The following is a 19,467-nucleotide window of genomic DNA, read 5'->3' on the forward strand; positions in this document are numbered from 1 at the left end:
CTATCAAGGCCTGAATAAACACTGGCAGTGGATTTCTGATGCTTAAACCCACCAACTGGAAGGATTAAATTAAACCTTTAAAACCTAGTTTTGGGGTATGTTGGGGGGTGGGAAGCTCTCAGAAAAACACACTATGCTTTCTCTTGGGCTGGCTTGCTCTGTTCCCTTCTCAGGCACTGGATGTAAATTTAGGAACCGGCTTTGGTGCCCCCTAGCATAAGCGGCGATTTCCTTACAGTATTCTAACAACCCTGTTTCATCACCTGCCTGCATCATAATCACATGGGAGGTAGTACACACATCCCACACTGGCTCCCTTCGCACCCTGTGTGATGTAACTGTGCATCACCTGATTGAAGAACAGAAACCAGGGAGCCCACATTGTACCTTGGCATCATGACAAGTACCTAAAATGACTGCTTCCAAACATTGGGGAGTGACTGTTCCTTCACGGTCATTCGCTATGGGCCCCAGAACAGCTCCCGGGGGACCTGGTGTTAGATGATGCCCAGTGAATTTTTACGTATTAGACAAGCTTCAGATCCGATCCTTGAACCTCCTTTAAAATTGAGCCAAAGGAAGGACAGGAAATTGCCTTCAAGAGTAGATAGCTCATGTTTGTTCACTGCCACAGTGAGTTTGTTCACTTGAGGCAGCAACATTTAGAAATAACTCATGTTCAGGGCAAGGGTTAGTGATGGTGCATCTGTTCTAGGGAAACCATGCAGCGGTGGAAAATGAAGTTGCACAAAGTCCCTGGACAACACGGAAGCAGCTCACAATACACTGTTCTCCCAACAGAGACCTCAGCTCACCCACAGGTTTCAGTAAGTTTTGCAACATGTTCATGTTCATAGAGAAGGATCTGGAGACTTCGGGTGAGTGGGTTTAAGGATCTTTAGGTCGGTTTTGATCCACATGTCTACAACCCTTCTTTATTCTATTCTCTCTCTCTCTCTCTCACACACACACACACACACACACACACACACACACACCTTCCCTTGACCTCATTTTCCACTTAAGCTTCCATCTTATTCCATTCCTCTTTGGAATCACACTTTTTATTACTTTATTTTATCTTATCTATTTTATTTTTAAAAAGTTTTATTATTGGGGTGCCCAGGTGGCTGGCTCAATCAGTTGAGCATTGGACTCTTGATTTAGGCTCAGGTCATAATCCCTGGGTCATGGGATTGAGTTGGGCTCTGCCCTCAGCATGGAGCCTATTTAAGATTCTCTCTCTGTCTCTCTGCCTTCTGTCTGTCTCTCTCCCTCCCTCCATCTGCCCTTTCCCTGCTCACATGCACTCATTCTCTAAAATAAATAATAAAAATAAATAAAAATAAAAATCTTTAATTATAAGTATAGTTGACATATAATGGTATATTAGTTTTAAGTATACAACATAGCGACCTGACAAATGTATGCATTGCTCAGTGCTGACCACAGGAAGTGTGGTCACTATCACCACACAATTACTACACCATTATTGACTATATTCTCTATGCTGTACTTTTCATCTCTGTAGACTCACACTTTTAAAAAGAAAATGCCTTCTCTCTCATCCCCCTTTCCTTTCATATGAAGGCAATCACTTTCGATGCTTTCTCTCTTTATTTGAATGTGTTGTTCTAAAATAAACATCATTGTTTTTTGAGTAGGCATTTTTATGCGATATTGCCGTATTTCTTGTTATTTATGTTTTTACTGAGGATTATTTTTTAAAGATCCATTCGTGTGAATATGTGTAGATCTAATCTGTTGCTCCTGATGGCTGTATAACAATCTACAAGGTACATCCACCCAATTATACCTAATCTACTCTCCCAGAGAAAGGCACCCAGAGGATCTCTAGTTCTCCTCACTCTGTACAAGGCTGCATGTGAGTGCAGGGGACCTTACGGGCTTGCGGCAGAATTCCCTGGCACGCACACCCAGCAGGGGAACCCCGCTTCCCAGGGCGTGCCTCAGATGTCAACTCGCCAAAGCTGCTGGGCTGAATGTGTGTCCCAGTCCGCCCACCCACAGTCATGCTAACATTTAGCATCATCCACCCAGCTTTCTACTGTTTGTCAGACAATTCTAATCGTTGTCTAATCATATAAAGATTATTCATTAGAAAATGTTTGGGTACTTTCTCTAAACTCCTTGTGATTTTAAATGTCTCATCAGATGCTCACTAGCTGCTGAACTTTTCATTTATACTTCAAGGGTAGTGGGTCTTAATATGGGTAACTTTTCAAAACAAGACTGATTCCTGGGCCCTCAGGAAGACCAATTAACTCAGAATATCTAGGCAGTGATATTTAAAAAACAAACAAACAAAAAACAAGTGCCCGAACAGATAATTCTAATGTGTAAATGTGATAAAAGCCACGGTTTCCTTTAATGCTCATTTAAAGCTCATTTCACTCCACTGTGACTCCCGCCTACAGCACCCACTCAAACTCTCCTCACTGAAGTCATCGGAGCCTTTCCACTTGCCGACTAGCATGTGAGCTTCCTTTCTTCTTGCTCCGTGCCTTCTCCGGGTGCTCTGTTCGCCCCCATGGCCTCAACTCCACATACAAGGGTGGCTTCACAGCCTCTGCCTCATCCCTAAAACCCTCAACCCCCCCCCCCCCCCCCCCCCCCCACCCGCCAACATCTTTTCATCACCCTGGTACCCTCCCCACCCAGTCCTCTGCCTTTTCTCCCTTGCATCCGCACTGTCATAGTTAAGGCAGCCCCTCTCCTCTCCTCTGGATCTGCTTGTCCCCCGTCATTCATCCTATACTCCTTACAGAAATGACCATCTAAAAATGAGAACTAGAAGAGTAATACTAAAACTTGTATGGAACCACAAGAGACCTCAAAAATCCATAGCTATCTTGAGAAAGAAGAACAAAGCTGGAGGTATTACAATCCTAGATTTCAAGATATATTACGAAGCCATAGTAACCAAAACAGAATGGTACTGGCACAAAAGAATAGACAAACAGATCAATGGAACAGAACAGAGAGCCCAGAAATAAACCCGTGCATATATGGTCAGTTAATCTACAACAAAGGAGGCAAGAATATGCAATGGGAAAAGACAGTCTTTTCAATAAATCGTGTTGGGAACCCTGGACAGCTACGTGCAAAAGAATGAAACTGGACCACTTTCTTACACCATGCACAAAAATAAACCCAAAATGAACTAAAGACCTAAATGTGAGACTCAAAACCATAAAACTCCTAGAAGAAAAGGTAGGCAGTAATTTCTGTGACATCAGCCATAGCAACATTTTGCTAGATAGGTTTCCTAAGGCAAGACAAACAAAAGCAAAAATAAACTATTGGGACTAAACCAAAATAAAAAACTTCTGTACAGTGAAGAAGACCATCAACAAAATAAAGAAGCAATCTACTGAACGGGAGAAGATGTCTGCAAATAACATATCTGATAAAGGGTTAATATCCTAAGTATATAAAGAACTTGTACAATTTAACACCAAAAAATGCTGTGTGCCTGAAACTAATGTAACATTGTGTGTCAACTATACTTCAATAATAATAATTAAAAAATACTTTTGGTTCCCCAGACTCTACTGGATAAAATCCAAACCCCTGATCTCATCCTTTCCTGGATGTGTGAGGTCCTTTCATGACTCTTGTGACAAGATCATTACCCAGAATTCTTCCTGACAGGCTCCTATTCATATTTAGGCCAACTTAAAGAATGCTTTTCAATGAGCACCACCCATATGAGGGCTTTATACAATAGCAAACAGCCCCATCCAATAGGAAGACATGAACTCCTCCCTAGGGCACATAGTTTGGCAGTGAAGTGGGGGCTCGATTAAATTCCCACTTGCCCATTTGGCCTGGTGCCTTTGTCCAAGGCAGAAGCTACACGACCATATGTAGTATCCTTGGGTTCTTCTGCAGTAAAGACTTCCTTCAATCACCCAAGCAAAGTTAATTGTCCTAACTTCTACACTCCCCAAGCATTTACTATGAAAGATTACCTTTCATAGGTATCTCCGCAATGAGACTGTATCTACCAATGGCAGGATCATTAGGTCATCCCTAACACAGTATAGGTGCTGAATGAGTGGGGAGTACAGAAATGAATGAATAAGCTTACTACTTCTATGGGATTAAACCAGGATCTAACAAAACAAAAGAAAACAAAACAAAAACAGCACACACATAGACAAAACCCAAAACAACCACAATAATAAAAGCTACCTGAGGATCTATCACTGGGTGATTTATCGCTCTAGACATATGGAGACATAGGGATATATGAAACTTTCAGAGGAAAACAGCAGCTCATTTACGACATTTTGATTCATTCCTCTGGCAGTTCCAGAAAGCCTTCTGAATATAACAGGGACTATTTCTTGAAAGGCTAAGGAAATCTACTCAATGAACATATAATTTTATAACTTCTTCCCCATGTTCCACCAAAAACAGAACACAACCACCACCGGAGGAAAAATACAATCAACACCCCTCAGCTGTTTTCTGAATTCTTCAAGATTAATGTTTTCTTTTGTTTACAAAGCATAAACTCATGAACCTAATATTTAGGTATTCAGAGCAGTGCTGAGTCACAATCGTTATCCTTCATTTGACTAGATGTCCTATAAAAACAATGAGATAGTCCACAACTAGATAATTTAAGTCAGTCTTTCTGGTTCTTTTTCACTTGAAATTTATGGGGCTGTATCATATTCTTTCTAGTTGGGATGTTTAAGTACTAACGTGCCTCAATTACAGAGGTTCACAGGCAGCTAGAACTTAATCAGAAGAGTCTCTCGGTTGGATTGGCTGACTGCAGCATAATTTTAATTTAACATCGGAGAGTATGACATTAAGCAGATGCACTATTACAATTTTTGGTGGTTACAACTGAGTGTGTTCCAATTAGACAATTATCCATATGCCAATCAAGTGCAAATACTCTGGCAGACAATAACAGGTAAATAAATGCCGTACCTGACACATCTTGGTATTTCCAGGCCACTGATTTAATAGGATCATTTGTAATGCTGTTTGGGGATGCAGACTTCAGTGTGTAATGGGTCTTTCTCTCTGACAAATTCAAAGAGCATTACAAATGTTATTTGGAGCCCCAGAATAAGTGAGGTCACATTTCCATTTTTACAGATGGGCGAGTCACAGGCGCACAAAGGTTAAGTCGTGTATCCAGGGCCACACTGTCTGGGAGAGACCTACCACTGGTATATCTCAATTTTCCTGCTTTAAACCATGGTTCCAACCCTGGCAACCACACTGCACTGTCACTTTAAAATGGAAATCAGGACACACCCAACTTGAAATCCCCCCAGCAACGACCTCTGCCTAGACCTTCGCCATTTCCACTTTACAGCAAGCCTTGTGGCAAACGTGCTTTTGTGGATACCTCTGTGACCGCTGCAGTGGATTGAACTTTGCATTAAACACTATAACTCCTTTATTGTCCCTTTGCCTTAAATTTTATAATTTTGCTGCCAAGGTAAAGTTTTGGTATGGCTAACAGATTATCTAAGGTTAGATTCATGCATAAAAGTCTGGAAATTTTTGAACCCATAGAGGGTCATCAATTTAAATTTAAATGTGTTTTTGCTCCTTTGATTCAGTTTTAATAAGTGTTATTCCCTCTCCATAACTTTGCTATAAATTAGATGCCCTACCCAGGGGGATATGCTTTCGAAGCCAGTAAAATATCGCCCAAGTACATGAAGTCCAGGGACTTCCAAAGGCCATGGTAGAAGTGACTCTGACTGAACGGACCAATCGCAGCTGTCGGTTTAGTATCCAGGCTACGCAGCAACGCCTGAGAGCATACAGCATCACTATGGCGGTGCCCCTGGCCTCCAACCCCAACCTGATTTCTCTGTACAGTTCAGTCTGCGATCTGAACCTCACCTATGGCCAGCCCTGCCAGACCCTGGTCACCTTGTCCTGCTAGAAGGTGCCATGATTCATCCATTAATCCTTTCTTCTTGGTGACATCCTGCTACCCAAACACAGCTTACTGTTCTTCTGCCTCCCCCGGCACCCCAGTACCCTCCACACCCTCCACCTTCAATCTCTCTCTCTTTTTTTTTTTTTTTGAAAGGATATAGAAGTTTATGGAATAAGCCACAAAGGAACGGCAGGCAAGCCAGCAGAGGAGAGGCTGTCTGCCGCCCTCTACCCTCACAGCCCTGCTTTGGTTCTCACGGATTGCAGAGCCACTTGGGAATGTCAGCCGTAAGTCCCGCTGATGAAGCCACCTGGGCCTGCTTTGCATCCATCACTGTGAATCCTGGGCCAATCCCTGTTTGTTCAGGAAAGTCAGAGATGTGGAAAATGAAGTGCGTATTATCATAACGTAAAAGCAAGGCTGTGCCTAAAGGCAAACACACTGAACAGTGTTCCTGACAGAGGAGAGAGAGCTGGCTCAGGGGAAGGACAGTCATTTGCCACCTGGTAGCAACAACTTTCACTTTTCTCCTTGGGGGGGAAAAAAAAAAGATGGAATTGAACCAGCCTGAATTTTCTTGTCACACAAGGTGGTAAGACTACTCAAGATCTATTCTAGTTTAAAATGTCATCTGCTTCCACCTGGGGATGAAACTGCACTTCAATTTACGGCAAGGTACGAGGGTAACCAAGACTGTGGCTCGTTTTATCAACTGCGGTGCCTTCCTCTCTGCCTCCAGCATGGTGACCCCCGGGGGGGAAACATCTCTGGGAGAGAGCTCCACCGTTCAGATGACTGATAACAGGAACACTGGATCATAGAAATGAAATTGTGCTCCGAGTCTAACATTCTATTACACCAGGCTATACATATTTAATTCCTTGGGTCTTTCCTCATAAATCAATTCCTTCAGGCCCTTAATCTCGTCAATATCTTTTCTGATATTGAATTTTAAATGCCATTCTCATTGCTAGGCAGAAAGGCAATCTCTTGCTCGTGATGGGATCAGGCTTCATTTATAGCCCAGAGACGCCTGGAGTGCAGCCCTCTTCCCTGACCTGGCTGTTAAGATCCTAATGTCAGAGCCAAGCAGCCCAAACAGGCCTGACTGAGGCTGCCCTCTGTCAGAGGTCGAGACCATGAACCCCAGGGTCATGACTATCAGTACCCTGGGAGCCTGAGCTGGTTCTGGGAAGCTGGTGAGAAAGCAAGGGTTTTCAAGGGTTTGGGTCCTCAAGGAGGTGCCTGAGACCCCGGGGCATGAGGCACCCTGCTACCCACCCAGGCCAGCGTGCTCGGACGAGGGGGCCTTTCTTGGAATGTGCGAATAAGGGTCTGATGGTAGGACATACACAGTGTGCATACATCTGAGCGAGATCTCACAGGGTGTGGGCACAGGCTGTGGATTCTCTAAACCAGGGGAAGTGTACAGCCCCCCCCCCCCCAGAAGGCATGGGTGTTTCCAAATTCCCAGGGTCTGGCTCATAACACTGGGCTTTCTCTTACTATAGAGAAAGGGGAAAGTCCACACATTCGTGCGTCTTGCAAAATTTCCAAAGGGAAGCAGGAGGGATAAAGGTTTTAAGACTTCAAGAGTGACCAGGAGGTTGGGAAACACAGGGAAACACGGACATGCAGATTTTGGGGACTAAGTCTGCAGGCAGTGGGGGGAGGGGGAGTGGTATCAAAGGCTGAGCACTGGGAGCCGTCTGCCTCAGTGCAGGAAATAAGCAGGTGCAACTGTACAAAATTTAACAAAAAACCCCAACTAAAGGTCCAGCCATTTATTATCACTGTGTACCAGCAATTCTACACAAAAATCAATGATAAAATACTCCTTTCTCACAAAAACTCCTTTCTTGTTGTCCTAAAATTGCTGCTGTTATTGTTAGGATTTAATATGTATGGAATCTTCAAATGAGCACATTTTCACTACGTGGCCTTTATCCTCTGTGCAGAAGCTAATTTGGAGAATGTCTAGTTTCTTCTCCCACTCCCAACCCTCCCTGCCTTCTCCCCACCTCACCCACGGGACTCGCTTTAGAATCAGTTGAGCTTTAGCTCAGAACCTGGAGCCTGCTTCGGATTCTGTGTCTCCCTCTCTCTCTGACCCTCCCCTGCTCACACTGTCTCTCTCTCTCTCAGAAATAGATTTAAAAAAAAAAAAACATAAAAAAAAGAATCAGTTGAGTTTGCCTTAGACACAGGGTCTGCAATCCCATCAGCACTACAGGCTTTCCGACATGGATACAGATTTGAAATCAACAAAGGTAGCACAGACTATTGCAAAGACTAACAGGTAGAACCTGAGCTACTTCAGTTCACTGTGCCGAATCCATGAAGGCATCTTTATGTTTAAAATTTAAACTGTAAAACACGGTGAGAACCATGAGCGGGATTATTTTTGGTAAGTGCAAACTTTAGTTCCAATGTTAAGTATTCTTACTGATTTTTCAGTATTTTAGAAATTGAAATGCATTCTTTTTATGTTATTTAAGGTGTTTTTTTAATGTTCATTTTTGAGAAAAAGAGAGAGAGAGAGAGAGAGAGAGGTTGAGAGAATCCCAAGCAGGCCCCACCTCTGTCAACACAAAACCCGAGGTGGAGGGGGTGGGGCTTCATCTCAGGAATTGTGAGATCATGACCTGAGCCAAAAATCAAGATCGGGATGCTTAACCAACTAAGCCACTCAGATGCCCCGAAATGCATTATTTTTAAATTAATTGTTTGCTTTAAAACTAAAGGACAAATGAAGAAAATGTTACATCAGTGGTACAATTAGTGGTTTCCTGAACTGTACCTTTTTCCTTTGGCTTTATTAAAACTCTTGCTTATTTACTGGACAATTATTTACATACTGTTGTCTGTACCATAATCAAAGGATCAAAGTTCAAACTGTTAGTTGGATTAAAACAAAAACTACTGAATAGATGGTTGTTATTTTTTCCCCTTACACCGTACCACTGTAATTTTTTTGTTTTGTTTTTTTTACAGGCATAATTATATGTGAAAATCAACAGGAAACATGTCACTGTCTGCATTTCCTTCCTAGTTATTATTCACTTTATTTTATGATTATTGCTGAAAATAATTTTGTCATTTAGAGGAGGATGTTTAGGAAAGGATCCTCTCTGAGTGCCAAATTACACTAGGCACTAGGTGCCCCCCACCCCCCTCCCCAGCAGGCAGCCCAGTGCCTGGGCAGGAGGGGGAGATCATGACCCTGGCCTGCTGGGCTGGGGTGTAGACGGGGGAAAGAAGGACAGGTATCATCAGACATGGTTTTAGAGACCATTTCTTTTGCTTGAATATCCTCCTAGGTGGCACTTGTATTAAAAACAGATACTTCTTAGCATTTTATAATCCAATGGAGTTACTGATCATAATACTGTATATCCTGAGAAAGCAACATTCGTATGAAAAAACAAAAAACAAACATATATATATACATATATATATACTGCCAAGCACTAGTGAAAAGGCAAAAAACAAGCCACTAGTTAGCATTTCAAAGGCTATCATGGTTAGCTTTTTTGCTGACCTGAACTGCTGTGTGACCTGCAAACCACTTTAGTGTTCTGGTCTCTTCTTTTCTCTCTCACAACTGTGTCATGAGGAATAATTTATCATTTGAAAAACAATACATCAATTAATTTCTTGAATCCTGAACACAGGAAAAGCCGATGCAAAAGAGCTTTGGAAGGGCCTAAAACCTATTTTCCTTTCCTCAAATGATATTTCTTTTTTAAGAGTGTAATTTGCAGGGTCATTTCAGCTTTCTGGTTTTCACTTTCTTCACATGTTAAAGATGACCATACTCACCGGTGGGATACTGTGGAATGTTCATTAAGCATGTGAGGCTCCTTGAATAGCAAAGGGCACCAAGTTAAATGAAAGTGCTCTTCTTATCTTCTTAGCAAGAATGGAGACGCTAAGACCCAGCAAGGTCAAGTGACTTTAAGCTTACGTGAGTGGGCTGGGCGGGCAGTACTGGGGATTAGCATTCCAAGAGAAAGGGCTGTGGCTCAGCCCTACCCTAGCCAGGCTGGTTACCCACCTTCAGCCAATTTTCAAAACCCAGGGCCAGCCAACTCGAATTAACACCATTCATGCAATTCACAAGAGAAGGCATCAAATGCTTTGCTGAAGTAGGAGTATATGTCAGTGATATTCTCTCCATTGCCTTTGCTGGCAATTCCACTGCAAATGATAATCCAATTAGCTGGGATTTATTTATGCCTATCACTTTTTCCCCCCAATTATAGGAGGTGGTCATCACCCTAGCCTCTGGGCACATGTACAGCTGTTAATGTAGGAATTTAAAATATTAACATGCTTTCCTGCCAGATTGGCCCATTTACCTCAAACAAGAACTTGATTGAACAGCTGGGTCTTGCACTGTGCCCTAAAGGCCAGTAGAGATTTGCTCCTTCTTTGCAGGGTTTACAACCCAGTCATGGTCAGAGCTTATAGCTCGAACACCCTTTATGGGTGACTTTTGACCGAAGTCCTGTGGCCATCTTCAGAGGTGGCTTATACAAAGTGATCTGGGCCTCATTCAGTTTAGCTCCTGGAGAGCCAAACCATGCTCATTCTAGATTCATTAACATCAGATATTACCACCATCAATGACCTCCTTGATTGCAGTTTTAGGAAAGCAGCTTTTGACTTAATGGTTATGCGATAAAAATGTGTGTTGGGGTTGAGAGCTTCAACTCGAATCGTAATGGTGAGAAAGTTGTAATGGCCTAACATGTTCTGCAGAAAAATGAAGCGAAAGAATATGGCTGCAAGTTCTCCATCTGCATCGGCCCTAGACGCCTAAGGATGGAAAAGCTATCTCTGCTGTGAGTCTAGAAAGCCTTCGCTGCCTCTGACTTACCTCCGGATTAACCCCTGAACTTTATAGGGAAGCTAATTCAATGACTGCAATTTTCCCATGTCTTCCTTGTTAACACAAGTTATCATTTCTTTACAGTAGGAGACTAGGACATCTAGGGGCAGGATGAGACGGGGGGATAGCCCTTGAACTTAGCACTTGGAATCTTTAGAAGCCACTGGGACAAGACCCGCAAATAAAAAGGAACATTCATCTATCACAGAAGAGGTGGGAGGCTTAGGCTTGCTACCTCAGTCTCCAGGTTATCTTAATACATTGAATCAGGTCTGGAAGCCCACGTGTTAGGAGTCTCATTGTAACCAGAACCTTTGGAGAGCTCCAGGTTTTCCCTGTTCCCTACTCCAGGGCCAAGCCCAGGTAGACAGGTGCAGGCGCAGGAAAGAGCACGTTCCCTGAGGGGCTTTAACCACCGCAGGTGGACCCTGTGATAGCTACTCAGCCCCCCGACCGACTCAGGTTTTCTCTGTCTCTGAACTGTAGACTGTCTTTAAGGGGAAAAACAACAGTAGCAGCAACAACGAAAAGCTTCAACAACTACGGTCACTGTGAAGGGTGGCAACTATTCATACTACTTGGGGCTGAATTCTATCCGGTAAAATGTGGCACCAGCCAGCTCACATGGACCTCAAAAGTGCAGACAGAAGATTACCATTTTAAACCAATCTTCTCTGCTTCGGAAACATTAAATATAGGAAGCATTAAAGAAGTGAGCGGAATTACTCAGGCCCTCTACAATAAATGGTGTCAGCATGGCCATGAATGATGATAGCAAAAAAGGCTCCCAAGGTGTAAAAATTAACAGAAATTAGAGTTGTGGCTTTACACTTAATATCAATCTACCCTGTGAAGTGTTCCTCCAGCCTCAGCAATCCCCTCATTCAAGATCAGCGACTGCATGCATTTTAATATGATGGGTCGAGGGAAGTCTACCCAGGCACCTTTAATGAAAACCTTAATCCCAGGTTTTGCTGAAGTCAGCTGGAAGACCTCTCCTGACAATGATGCCACAGAAAAGATCATCATCCGTAATAAATAGCTAGTTAAGCTTGCATTCTAGAAACATGGGATAACACCAAGGTTAGTGTTAATGACTTTTAATGTTTCAAAAGGAAAGAACAGGGAAACCACATTTTTAAGGTCTGCTGGTAGACTTTGTGCAGTAACCATTTTTGCTTCCAGGTGACAATATGAAAATATAAATCATGACACAAAGCAAGTCACACAAAGCAGCTCCCTGCTAGTCTAAGTAATTTTGTCAAGAGTAAGAAAGACTGTATCAGGATTACTCTGGGAGAATTAAAAAATAATCACTTGTTTTGCCACTGAGTTCACTGTGGATAATCTTCAACCAGATAAGAATGTTCTCTTTTAATCCAAGTTGTTTAAACCTTCCTTTTTTCTTTGGCTATTTTAGTTTTAAATCATGAGTGATGCTCTGTAGCTATTAGACTGATTATTCTAGTTTAATCCTGTTAATGGGACATATTACATTAAGAGGCTTCCGTAATGTTGAACTAACCTTGAATTCCTGGGATAAATCCAATAGGGTGGTTTATAAGATTCCAGATCAAGTTAGCGTTTTAAAAGGACTTTTAGGGGCACCTGGGTGGCTTAGTCGGTTAAGCGTCCGACTTTCGCTTAGGTCATGATCTCGCGGTTCGTGGGTTCGAGCCCCGTGTCGGGCTCTGTGCTGACTGCCAGCTCAGAGCCTGGAGCTTGTTTCAGTCTGTGACTCCCTCTCTCTCTGACCCTCCCCTGCTCACGCTGTCTCTTTCTCTCCTAGAAATAAATAAAACATTAAAAAAAAAATAAAAGGACTTTTAAATCTACGTTCCTAAGTGAGACTGACTTATAACCTCTTCCCCCCTTTTCCTACCATCCTCGCCCCTTTTTGGTATCAAGTACCCTAGTCTTGAATGTTTGGTAGAACTTGACTATAAAGCCATTTTGGGTCTGTTGCCTTTTTTTTTTTTTTTAATGTTTTATTTATTTCTGAGAGAGAGAGACAGCATGAGCTGGGGAGGGTCAGAGAGAGAGGGAGACACAGAATCCGAAACAGGCTCCAGGCTCTGAGCTGTCAGCACAGAGCCCGACGTGGGGCTCGAACCCATGAACCGTGAGATCATGACCTGAGCTGAAGTCGGACGCTTAACCAACTGAGCCACCCAGGCGCCCCTGGGTCTGTTGCTTTAATGTTAAGATTTTAATAATTTTTAATGACATGGTCCAGGCTCTCAATTTTTTCCCAACTTAATTTTGATAAGGTATTTTTTCTATAGTAATTTATCAATATCACTTAAGTTTAAAGTGTTACCATTTCTGATTACCTCACATCTCTTTAATCTGCCACATCAGCAATTATACCTCATTTTAATTTTTAGTATTGTTTATTCGGTCCTTCTCATTTTTTGCAATCACTGTTACCAAAGATTTTCCATTTTTATTAGTCTTTTCAAATAAGTAGCATTTAGCTTTGTTGATCTTCTCTATTGTATGGCTGTTTGCTATTTTAGTCATTTCTATCTTTATTTTTATCATTCTTCTTTGTGTTTATTGTTTTTTAGTAAGAGTTGGATGCTTACTCCTGTTTCTACTTTTCTTTCTTCTTAAAACATGTATTTAAAGTGGGGGTGCCTGGGTGGCTCAGTTGGTTAAGCATCCGACTTCAGCTCAAGTCATGATCTCATGGTTTGTGGGTTCAAGCCCCGCATCAGGCTCTGTGCTGACAGTTCGGAGCCTGGAGCCTGTTTCACATTCTGTCTTCATCTCTCTGCCCCTCCCCTGCTCATGCTCTCTCTCTCTCTCCCTCAAAAATAAATACACATTAAGAAAAATGTAAAACTTTTAATTTTTCTTCTAGGTTCTGTTTTAGCAGCATCCCACAAGTTTTGCTATGTTGTATTTTAATTATCAATTACTTGGGGCTATTTTAAAATTACACTTCTGATTTCTTTGGACTTGTGGGTTGCGTGCCTTTAAGTTTCCAAATGCACGGGATTTATTTTAGTTATGTTTAGTGACATTGATTTCTTAACAAGTGTGTTGTGGTCAGAAGATGTTAGAGCACTCCTTTGAATCTGTAGAGATCTGCTTTAAGATGTAGCACAAGATTAATTTTTGTAGATGTTCCAGGTATATTTGGAAGGTACAGTTTTCCATTTATGTCCTATCAAACTTATTGGGGCTGAGTTCCACGGAAGTGCTTCGCAGACTTCAAACGTTGGCAGCAACAGCAGCAGGAAGGGAATGGCAGAACTGCTCAGAAAAATGTCCTTTATTTCCTGACATAGTTTAGGGTCTTCCACTAAAGAGCGCGGTGGGCATGTTCCCCATTGTCCTTTGAGTCTCAATTTGTCACATAATGTCACTTTCAATATTAGGAAAAGCCATTAGAAAGAAATCTTCAGCACTATACTGCCTGGTTTGAAGGCCTCTTCCCTACGGTTTCTGATCCCTGGTTCCTTGATAAGCATGGAATAAATAAATGAAAATGTCATTTCCTGTGACCCATTAAAGCTGTGAGAGCATTTGGATGGTAGAAGGATGTGGTCTGGACAGAAACATTTGTGAGTGCGCACACATCCAGGCAGCATGAATGGAGAATCTGTGCTTCCGGCCTGAGCTGCCACCCCCGGGGAGCCCCGAGGGAACCTCTCTGGGTGCACTGGAGGAGGGAGGGATCAGCAAGTTCCCTGGGGCTGGCAGCGCCACCACAGCACATTCATGACCTCTAAAGACAGGAGGACCCAATCAATCCTTCCATTTCAACAAAGACTTCTCAGAAAGCCTGTTCTATTCAGTCAGTGAGAGAGGATTATTCCTTGTTTGGGCACATGTAGGGGAAAGCAGCAGAGATTAGGACACAGGGAAGCTAGCTGAGAGTTTTCTGTCACAGAATAAAGTGTGCGTGGTGATCCAACAATTTGTTCATTTTTTCATTCGTTTATTCAGAGAGTTGTTGAACATGAACTACTATGGTTGCCGTAAAAGACTAGTCTGAGGTGCTTGCATTAGTTTCGATTGTGATGTCAGAAGAAGAAAGGAATGGACACTTGGTTAACCTGTCAGGGGGAAATAAGCCCTGTGCCTCCCCATCAGGGGGATGGAGGTAGACACAAATGAACCCAAAGTGTAAGTTTCTCAGCATGCAGAGATGTAGGGGGAGATGGAGGACCTGAGGACCAGAAACTGGGAGCCCGGGGCAGCGGAGGTGACACAGTGGTGGTGGGGTGCTTAGCTCAGTGACTGAACCTCTCGATTTGATTACAAGGAGAAAGTAATGCTGAATTAGGGGCCCACTAATGCCCTTCATGGTTTTTTTTAATGTTTATTTATTTTTGACAGAGAGAGAGAGAGAGAGAGAGAGAATGTGAGCAGGGAAGGGCAGAGAAAGAGGGAGAAAGCACAGAATCCAAAGCTGGCTCCAGGCTCTGAGCTGTCAGCACACAGCTTGACTTGGGACTCAAACTCGCAAACATGGGATCATGACCTGAGCCAAAGTCGGACGCTTAACCGACTGAGCTGCCCAGGCGCCCCACCCTTCCTGGTTTTAATATTCTATATTTCGTGGTTCTCATGCTGTAACAACCTTGGTAAAACTGAGCCCATAACCAGTCCGGATTTTGTATGTAAAGCAGAATTCTCTTATCATCTTATTCTACCTTGCTTTTTCACTGTGTGTGGATCCCTTAGGCAAAACAAAGCATGGGTTTTGCATGAGAAATGGCCAGCAAATTGTGGACTTAAAAGCAAGCAGTCAGTCACCAGCTGGGCAGAAAAGCTGACTGGAAAGACTAGCCTAATCATCTAAGACCCGAGGGCCCACAAGGGAAGGGTCAGAGCTGGGAGTGCTCTTTAATGACCTGGCGGTTCTCCGAAATCAATCTGAGCTCAAATCCTCATATGTAGAGTAGTGAGACTACATCCTTCTCCCCAAATGATAAATAGGAAGATTACTGGGGGGGGGGGGTTTGGATATTATATTGTAAAGAGAAACTCAGGACTACTGTTTTTTTATGGACTTTACAGTTAGAGGTCATTACCAAAACCTTCCTGAAAGCAATCGTAAGTCGCACAATTTAAGAACTACAAACCACAGGGGGAAGAAATATCCACCCAGGAGGAAAGCAGACAAGGTGCCCAGAGAATCAGTGAAGGACAAAACTGCAGAGTAACCTCTCTGTGTTTGAAGGACTGCAAACTGTGTAACGCACTGGCTCAGGAAAGGACTACTCAGGGAAAAATGTAAATCATGGGTGAAAACACACACCTCTAACTCAGCGAGTGGCGAGCGAGAGTCCCTGCGCTTGCTAATCAAACTCCTCTGACTGGGACACCTGAGTAATACCTGGTTTAAGGTGGATTAAGGTGGTGTTGGTGGCTGAGAACATAAAGGGTGGATTGTGTAGGCACGGGAGAGGACGGCAGAATAAATTAAGAGAAAAAAAGGAAGAAGAAGAACAGTGATAATAAAGTTTTGAATAGTCACTCCTCTCGTAAGCACTACCTGTAACACCCCTTCCTTGGAGACCTATAGCTGAGTTCAAATAAACTCTCCCCTTTTCTATCTTCCCAGTACTGCCAGAAAATAAAGCTGCTGTGGCTGTTTACTAAGTGTGTGTGTGTGTGTGTGTGTGTGTGTGTGTTTGTGTGTGTGAGAGACAGAGACAGAGACAGAGAGGAAGGTGGAGGGAGGGAGGGAGGGGGTAGAGAAAAGAGAGAGAAAGAGAGAGAGAGAGAGAGAGAGAGGATGCAGGCACAGAGACATCCCAGAAAGCACTAAAATATGAAAGATGAGTACAGAACTGATGACTCTGCATCAAGACAAGAAATCAGGAGGCGGGGTCTTCCCAGCTATTGACTGAATGAAACGGGTGGTCTATAAAGTGAGGGCCAGAAGGGGTGCTAACTTCGCTTACGTTTCCCTTGATGACTATTCAGGGTGCTTCGTTAACCAGAGGAGAAAATATAGTCTTTAACTAACCATCTAACATCTTGGAACTGAATTCCCAATTTCACACTGTGGGTACAATTCCAGAAATGTGAATGGACTGAATGTGGCTATTCCATCGGTCAGTTTTGGGAAATGATGAACTGTGTGTGTGTGTGTGTGTGTGTGTATGTGTGCAGCACGTGTGTTCGTGCATTAGAGAGGAAGACCATAGGAGACATGTAAGGTGTTAACAAAGGTTGTATCCGGGTGATGACACTACGAACGATTTCTGTCTCCTTTATATGCTTCTTTTTTGTTTCCAAGTTTTTGGCATTGAGTGTATATTCTTTTGAGAAAAGGAAAATAAAACAAAAATAAAACAAAAATTAAGGGGCACCTGGGTGGCTCCTTTGGTTAAGCATACAACTTCCACTCAGGTCACGATCTCAGGGGTCATGGGTTCGAGACCTGCATCGGGCTCTGTGCTGACAGCTCAGAGGCTGGAGCCTGCTTTGAATTCTGTGTCTCCTTCTCTCTCTGCCCTTCCCCCCACTCATCCTCTCTCTCTCTCTCAAAAATGAACATTAAAAAAAATTAAAATGACAAACCTATAGCCAGAAAGATAGTCACTCTCACCCATGTTTGTTTGTGTTCCTGGCTCTTTATTCTCGCCTCAGATAAAGAGGATTTTTTTCCCTCTGACTCAGTCTCCTCGCTTCTTTGTTTCCACATTACACTGTGGCCTCCACTACAGTTTTCCTGTTTCCTCTCCACGGCGCTCATTTCCAAGGAGGAGATCGCCCTCATGTCTCCTCTCCTAACCAGCTGCGTGGAGAGAGCCCCGGGGCCCGCTTCCCTCCCAGTGTGGCCCAATTGGAGAGCCAGATAATTACGCCAGTCTGGCCTGGAGGGGGACACCTGCTGTATACAGGCGGCAGTGTATGCCGGCCCGGGTTCTGGGCGCCACGGGGATAAGGCCGCTTCTTTGTGTTGTGTTGGCAGACTATAGAGAAAAGAAGTCAAGGCCAGACCACAAGGATTCATTTTAGTGTCGGTGGCTGGGGGGCGGGGGTGGGAGGAGACGACAACGGTCAGACAGAGCGAAAGGCTAGCATGTGTCTGCAGCGAAAGCCCATTTTGATTTACTACATTTAAGAAAAGATCTGTTTCACGATAAATCTAGTATTCTTGATGCGATATGGCCTTGAAGTCAGGAGGCAATTTCCAAAAGAGGTGGTGGAAGGGAGGGTCGTTCAGAGGTCATCCAAGGACTGCAGCTGACGGGGTTGGGAATAGCCGAGTGGCTTTATCCTGGGAACGGCTGCAGGTCGACTGGAGATTCAGTATTTCCCACTGCAGATGTTGGGGAAGGCAGTTAAGAGGTAGAAGCCGAACGATTTTAATGGTCTGCAGGGCAATGCCATTATTTCTGCCCCTGGCTCCTACATCGATTCCTCTGCTAGCCTCATTATTTTTGGAAGGGATGATTACTAATGAGGATGCATTTGATGATCACATTAATTAATGGAAGAGCTGGATAACTAATTATGAGATGAAGCCTCCCATAGTTAAGTTTTATTAGGATTTCTTTTTCCCTTCCCCGAAGTGAAGAGATTTATTTTCACAGTTCGAGTTTAATAAATAAAAGCCACACGTACGTTAATTTCTTTTTGCTGGCTCTTACTCTGCTAATGCAAAGCCCAAATTAGGGGCAATGGCAGAGTCCGGAAACAGGCACGGGTTCTTGCCAGTAATATTTCTAGCAATCAGCCAGCACAACAAGGGTGCAGCCTGCTGGTCTTCGGCTCCCCTGACGACTGCAATTCTGGGGCACCGCTTCCAGAGGACACTGTAGAAAGTTCTGGAATGACGGACCGAATGCAGGGGGCTGTGGTCACACAGACCTGGGTTGGCACGTTGACTCTGCCAGGAACAGGCTGTCCTCTGCACCAGTCACTTGACATTTCTAGGTCTCAATTTCCGACCCGAGAAACTGAGGTAAGCACTCACGATTCAAATGCTCCTGAATGTAAGCACTGAGTAAATTGACCTGAATTAACAGTGCGGGGCGGGGGGGGGGGGGGGACCCTCGTGGATAAGGGTGTGTAGGAGAAAGGCCACCCTGCTGTTAGGAAATTCATACTCCGATCTGTCCAGACTTGCCCTGCAAATCCTGGGTCTTCTCTTAAACCTCTACATTTCTTCACATTTTTCCTAGAAACGGGGCGACCACACTGTGTAGAAGAGCCGTCCCAAATGTATTCACATACGTGATCTCATTTTATTCCCACTGACCCTGACTGAGGGTGGCAGCACCATGGTCCACATGCAACACCTGAGGCTCAGAGGGGCTGACTTATGCGAAGTTGTACAGAAAACAGTCAGCCTGGAGACTCCTTTTCCTTCTACTGGTTCAGTGTTTTCATTTCGTGGTGCAAGAGCTTGGCACCACTCAGCTGGCATAAAGGCAGCTAGCTTATGTCCTTATGGTCTCTGTCCAATGAAAACAGCAAGATACCCCATGACCCAACCTTGTTTGAAACTGCTAAAAAAGAAAAAAAATAAAAACAAGCTTAGGGAGGTTTCCTCTCTCTTATCTTTGCTTTTAGTTTTTGTATCTTGTCCGGAGTCAAACGGGAGTGCGCTTTTAAAACTTCCAGACCCCTGTGCACATGGCAGGTATGATCATTT

The 19,467-nt window shown here is 43.6% G+C and overlaps 1 protein-coding gene and 1 long non-coding RNA gene across 15 annotated transcripts in view; one reads left to right on the plus strand and one right to left on the minus strand.

The window, feature by feature from the left end:
* ENOX1 (ecto-NOX disulfide-thiol exchanger 1) overlaps nucleotides 1-19,467 on the minus strand; it is a 545,438-nt gene that overhangs the window by 62,061 nt on the left and 463,910 nt on the right. The window lies entirely within an intron of this gene.
* LOC120244808 overlaps nucleotides 378-19,467 on the plus strand; it is a 34,550-nt gene continuing 15,460 nt past the window's right edge. The window contains exons 1-2 of the long non-coding RNA XR_005531645.1: nucleotides 378-603; nucleotides 716-827. This is a non-coding gene — a long non-coding RNA (uncharacterized LOC120244808). The remainder of the gene's footprint in view (nucleotides 604-715; nucleotides 828-19,467) is intronic.

The sequence above is a fragment of the Hyaena hyaena genome, unplaced genomic scaffold (genome assembly GCF_003009895.1).
Source record: "Hyaena hyaena isolate Hyena2069 unplaced genomic scaffold, ASM300989v1 scaffold_394, whole genome shotgun sequence".
In the NCBI taxonomy this organism is placed as follows: domain Eukaryota; kingdom Metazoa; phylum Chordata; class Mammalia; order Carnivora; family Hyaenidae; genus Hyaena; species Hyaena hyaena.